We start from the raw sequence: 6,842 nt of genomic DNA on the forward strand, positions 1-6,842 counted from the left end.
ATGACACACAGGAGCGTCTTCTAATCTGGTGACCCTATTGGCAGTAATCGGGAGGACAACATAATTTGTCTGTGCTTGCCAAAACTGTTACACATCACTGTTAGAAAATAATGATGTTGTATGATGTGACAACGCTGTGGTTAAGGTCTGGTTAGGCTTAGGGAAAGATTATGGTTTGGGTTAAAATTATCACTTTGTTATAGTTAAGGTTAAGTTACTACTTTCTTAAAGTTAGGCCTCCTCCGTCGTCATGGCTACAATAATAGGGATGTGCAGAGGGCCCAGTATTTGTATTTGTATCTGTATTTGTTGAGGCAGCAAAATTATTTGTATTTGTATTCAAATAAAAGTGGAAAGAGGTTTAAAAATCCTGTTTTTCTTTTTATTACGCTTTTAATTTTAGAACATTAAAGTGTTACAATAAGTGTTCATGAATAAACTACCTTACGAAGGAGGTCCCTACACCGGGTCTCAAACTAGAGTCTCCCAGATCATAGATGACTGTGCTGACTACTGAGCTAAAGCTTTACTCATCAACTCATTACAGACAGACCTCTACTTATTTACACACCCATGACACAGAGAGACAGCACACCCTGTAATGTGTAGGGAAGAACTTCAAAGGTGATTATTGCTTTGCACTTTTCATTTATTGCCTATTTTTTACAACTTAACTTTGTGGACAGGAGAAGGGGAACAATAGGTTATGGAGAGTCCCCTGGGAGCACTTCGCGTGTGTCAATAGCTCAGCGTTATCTCTGGGGCACACCTCCAACTCTGGGAGTGATGTCCATATTAGGAAATGTGCATCATGTAGCAGGAGGATGTGACTCCCCTCATTGAGACCTGCTGATAGATGTAACAGCAGAGCAGAGGAGAAAGACTGAGATAGTGATGTAACCAATCTGCACGCTGGTATTTGACATGGGTTTTTTTTTCTTCTCGAAAACAAATCATTTTCTAAAATATTTGCATGAAACAAATATTTGTAAAAATAACTCCACTATTTGTGCTTTGCTGAATAACATACTGGTATTTGGGCATACTCCTATACAATAATAATAACTCAGGGTTAAGGTTAGGGGACAATTATAGTTATGTTTTTCTTTAAAAAAACTATATTACAGCCTCCCACCACCCCACCTCCTCTGAATTAGGAATTTTGTCAACTTTTATATACGTCATCTAAACTGTACAACTGCTCCTCTGTCATAATTATTACGGCCTCCAGATGGCCTCTGTTACTCAAATGTAATTATATGTCGCTTTTGGGCAACTGACATTACAACCTATTGTGTTGGTTTTTTTAGTAGGACAGTCTTGAAAAAGCCTTTTGGACATCAGGGTTTTAAATATTTATTTTAGTTGCAGTGACAATTAGCCACTGAGACAGACTGACATTCCAGCTCTGACATGGCCACCAGAGCTGATTGCAGCCACTCTAGCCACACAGAAATGCTTGTGATCCCACCACAGCGCATTTCAGAAGTGTCCCAGAAGCGGCTCTCCACTCTACTGTGCTAAAGATACGCGTCCTGTCTGTTTTTGACAGAAGACGCGTCAAGCTGCATGGAGCAGCTCGAGCTAGGCAGGAAGTCAGACACAGAAACAGCACAGAGCATCCGGTCAATTTTCAAAATAAAACCCCCCGTGCATACTTCCGATCTTATATCAACAATAAACACAATTAAAACAGACAAATAATTTTTTCAATTCAATTCAGTTTTATTTATGTAGCGCCAAATCATAACAAAAGTTATCTCTGGGCACTTTTCACATAGAGCAGGTCTAGACTGTACTCTTTAATTTACAGAGACCCAACAATTCCCCCATGAGCAAGCACTTGGCGACAGCAGCAAGGAAAAACTCCCCTTTAACAGGAAGAAACCTCAAGCAGAACCAGGCTCTAGGTAGGCGGCCATCTGCCTTGACCGGTTGGGCTGAGAGAGAAAGAAGGAGGGGGGGAAGGGGAGAGAGAGACAGAGAAGCATAACAACAATAATAATAAAACGATAATAATAACAGAAATATGAGTAGTAACAATAACAGCAGGCGTGGTGTCAAGGCAGGACACCCACAGGACCACAACACCATGGCGTCCCTGCAGCCATGGTCCCTGCTAGTCTATTAATGGTACATGAATGTGTACAGATGGAGAGGAGGAGGGGTAGAGAGGAGCTCAGTGCCTCATGAGAAGTCCCTTAGCAGTCTAGGCCTATAGCGGCATTACCAAGGGCTGGTCCAAGGCAAGCCTGGTTGGCCCTAACAATGAGCTTTATCAAAAAGGAAAGTTTTAAGCCTACTCTTATATGTAGAGACCAATCGGGAAGATGGTTCCACAGGAAAGGAGCCTGATAGCTGAAGGCTCTGCCTCCCATTCTACTTTTGGAGAAACTAGGAACACAGTGTTCTAGTGGGGTAATAGGGTACTATGAGCACTTTAAGGTATGATGGTGCCTGGCCATTTAGGGCTTTGTAGGTGAGGTGAAGGATTTAAAATTCTATTCTGGATTTTACAGGAAGCCAGTGCAGTGAAACTAAAATGGGAGAAATGATCTCTCTTCCTAGTTTTTGTCAGTACGCATGCAGCTACATTCTAGACCAGCTGGAGAATCTTTAAAGACTTGTAAGCGCAGCGTTATAATAAGGAAGTGAAATTATCCGGCCTAGAAGTAACAAATGTGTGGACTAGTTTTTCTGCATCTTTTTGAGACAGGATGTGCCTGATTTTTGTAATATTACGTAGGTGAAAAAAGGCAGTCCTTGAAATTTGTTTTATGTGGGAGTTAAAGGACATATCCTGATCAAAGATAACTCCCAGATTCCTTACGGTGGTGCTGGAGGCCAGGGTAATGTCATCCAGAGTAGCTATATCATTAGATAATGTGTTTCTAAGGTGTTTAGGGCCAAGCACAATAACTTTAGTTTTGTGTGAGTTTAGTGGCAGAAAATTGCAGGTCATCCAGGTCTCTATGTCCTTAAAGCATGCTTGGAGTTTAGTTAACTGATTGGATTTATCTGGCTTCATTGATAAATATAATAGGGTATCATCTGCATAACAATGAAAATGTATGGAATGTTTCCTAATAATATTACGTAAAGGAAGCATATATAAGGTGAATAGTATTGGTCCAGGCACAGAACCTTGCGGAACTCCATGTCCAACTTTTGCATGCAGGGAGGATTTATCATTAACATGTACAAACTGAAAATGATCTGATAAATAGGATTTAAACCAGCTTAGTGCAGTTCATTTAATGACAATTAAATGTTCCAGTCTCTGTAATAGGATGTGATGATCAATGGTGTCAAATGCAGCACTAGGATCTAACAAGACTAGTAAAGGTATATAAAAAAGAAACCATTTAACTACATAGTTTACTTAACCATAGTAGAAACACAAAATTGAGCAGTTTAGTTGCCCTGCTACTGCAGTATTTACAGTAGCTTAAGGGTGCTTTTTCAGCTTTGACTAGGCTGCCATAATTACTGTAGTAGGAGTGCAACTGAATTTAAAAGGCAGATAGCTTCCCCACAATCAAGACGCTCTGCTTCTTAAATGCTCCCGGTGGGATAGGACGCCATGCAGAGGACAGAGCAAAACTGCGTCGGAGCCAGAACACGGCACACACACACCCCATGGGATCCCATCGTGACTCTGCCTCACTGTTATTAGCTCTGTTAATCTGTGGAAAACAGCTGGACTTTGAATTGCAGATACATTCTTTGACAAGACAATATTGTCTTGTCAAAGAATGTATTTGTGTTTGGAATGACATGGCATGTGTTTGGAATGACATGGCATGGAACATGGACTGAAAATCAGTGTCTTGGACTAAATGGACTGAAAATCAGTGTCTCCTAACACTGTGACACATTTCTTATTGCAGTAACAGTGTAAATAACTAACCGATATGTCAAAAGATTTTGATTAAATACATTTAAAGTGTGTTTACCCTACACTTCATCCTCACAGTGAACTAACGGTCATGCTCATTAACAATACAAACGCCAGAAAACCTGTCACTGTAATCTACCAGGAAAACACCAGCAGCTCAGATGGAGGAAGTGGGTTAATGGGTCATTTCCATGTTTTTACATCCCACACAGGCTCATTGATAAGCTCAGTAATAACCTGAGCCCAGTATAATGCACACACAGTGATTCATTCTTATTTTACAGTAAAAGAGAAAAACCAACAAGCAGAATACAGGGCCCGTCCAAACTTTTCTTATGCCATTTTTGACAACTGTTTTTCTTTTTCTGTTTTTCACAAACATAAACTGTTTTTGAAAGAAAAAAGTTTTCAGTGTATACAGTCTTGATCGAGCCATCAAAATACTTGTACAGAATAAAAAAATGTGCCTAAGTAAGTAAGTAAGACATTAATATCAATTGATTATGACACTTAAAAAATGATCATTAAAGGTGGTTAATAATAACAGTCATTTTTTAAAGGGATTTTCCAAAATACTTTTTAAAAGGCTTTCAACTTTCAGTTTGTCATTCCATTTATTAATGTCTTCCTATATCCTTTTGATTCTGTGTTTTGTGATCCTTGATTACTCTCTTCATATTTCATGTAACTCATTATCAGTCTGTTGTATACATACAGTATGTTAATAACCTCTACACAGTACACTACTGTGAAAGATTTTTAATTTTACCGAAGAATTTAGTGTTTGGATTTTGGCCTTTTTGTGACCTGAAAATCTGTTTCCTCTTTCTGAGGTTCAGTGGCAGGGAAGGAGGAAAAAGGAGTAGGTGAAATGGGCAAGCATGATGGAAATACTGTATACTTGTTTACTGAGCATATACTAAGTCAGGGTAATATTGATTTTGTGCACCCTCTGCTGACCATTTAACAAAGTAACACTATCTCTGGAACATGCATATCACTGTGCAAAGTAATGTGTTGTGTGTTCAGTAGGGATGTGCATCTGCATTACTGAAACCGATGCAAGATGCATCTCCATGCATTGCCAACAAACTAGTACATTAAAGACACACATGAAGCAACTGCCAATGCATGCAGTGCAATACATGATTTGATTCGACACAATGCGATTCAGAGAATTTGACTTTATTTCTTAAGTATACAGCAAATCATAAATTAACTAAAAAAGTGCAATTTTTATTTACATATTTGTTTCTCTAGTACTGCAACCCAGTAAGCATCTCATTTATTCAGTTTCTTTTTGACCTCTGAAAAAATACTTGGACCTTTCACAAACAGGCCTTTTCACAAGTCCTTTGTAGTGTAGTGTTCTCTGGTGTTCTCTGTCTCCAATTTACATGCATATGCCCGTTGACCCAAACAATTACTGTCAAAATATTTTAGCTTTTGTTTGTGAGAGCTGTTCAGCAATTGGTGGTCAGAGCTAGCTTGACTTTTAGCTCATCTGTCTTCTCAAAGTGTTTTTCACTGCGTTTAGTCACAGTAGCTCTCGATGGCATTACATCCTGGGGCTTGAGGTATGAATATAAATAATACTACGAATATAAGGTGACCCTGATTATAAGACAACCGCCCATTTCCAACAGCTGTTTTTGGAAAAATGACGTTACTTTTTGAATATAACTTACATAGTAGAGTTAAATACTCATACACTCTCCTGCCAGGCTCTTGGAAGTGGTCAAAAATTATTTATTTAATAAATTAGCAGTTATATCTATTTCATCATCTATTTGGCAACTTGACATATTCCGACATATTCCAATATTCAGACTTGGTTATGTTTTATATTAATAAAAATGTTATGTTACAACACTTAAGAAGCCCCATAGTGCGCTCCACTACATTGTACTTGGCTGTGGCGCACATTGTAGTTCCTCTCCTCTGCAGTCTGTGGGTTGGGGAAAGGGGTCAACTGCCACCACTTGAGTGGATATCCACTGTCACCTGCAAAATCAGTAAATGGATTAGGCACTGCAGTATTTGGAGTTTAATACATTAATCATCTGTGCCTAGAAGCCAGCAATCATGCACAGCTCCAGCCTTGAGTCTGCGCCCAACACTGCTGTGTCTCAATGAGTCATGGGTTGACCCAGGCCATCGAGTCACTATATTTGTTAGTAACATGTCTGCATCACATAAAATTTGGACATTGTGGGAATGAAAATGCTTTCTATTAATGAAAGCAAATTCATTCTCACTTGGCACCCTTACAGCAACATGAGTGCAGTCAATAGCATCGATTACATTAGGGAAACCGGACATTGCTACAAATTGCACTTTTTTATTTGCCTGTTCACCCACCATGTAAGGAAACTTTATGTACATATGCGACAAACCAATTATACCTCCTAACATGTCTGGCATAACATGGCTAAAGATTGGCTAAGATATCCCTGACCTGTCAGCCAATTACCTCTGGAAAGTGCCAGTTGCTAGAAATCCCAGTGTCATCAGGACTTGAAGGACTGACACGGTGTGCTTTCTGCAGGTGCTTCTCTTTAACACTGGGCCCAATAGAGCACAGAGATCCAAGAGGACAGGTCATGTAAATCGGAACTGGCTCATAAGCCACTCATCATCATTGGCCAGCATATCTTGCTGGTCTCTGAAAATTCACTCTCTCCAAAGTCTTCCATTTGCCACATCCTGCAACAGTGCCAAATCAGCCATTGTGCATCATTATGCATTGTGATTGCATGCCTTTTTATACCCACCCATTTGATTGAATCTGAAAAGCCACAGGTGTGGGAATTACCCTGATTGTAATTGATAATGAAAGGGCCATTATCTCATTAACAGTTCTGTACAACAAACATGTGATAATTATAATAAGAAACTTTATTTGTATATCACCTTTCAAAACAGATAAAATAAGATAGAACTA

The 6,842-nt window shown here is 39.3% G+C and overlaps 1 long non-coding RNA gene across 1 annotated transcript; it reads right to left on the reverse strand.

The window, feature by feature from the left end:
• Positions 1-5,629: 5,629 nt before the first annotated feature.
• On the reverse strand, positions 5,630-6,615 carry LOC121912253. The gene is made up of 2 exons (XR_006100041.1): positions 6,372-6,615; positions 5,630-5,902 (listed from the first exon to the last, which is right to left on the reverse strand). It is a non-coding gene; the product is annotated as an uncharacterized LOC121912253 (long non-coding RNA).
• Between the last annotated feature and the right edge of the window lie 227 nt (positions 6,616-6,842).

Source organism: Thunnus maccoyii, chromosome 14 (genome assembly GCF_910596095.1).
Source record: "Thunnus maccoyii chromosome 14, fThuMac1.1, whole genome shotgun sequence".
Taxonomy (NCBI): domain Eukaryota; kingdom Metazoa; phylum Chordata; class Actinopteri; order Scombriformes; family Scombridae; genus Thunnus; species Thunnus maccoyii.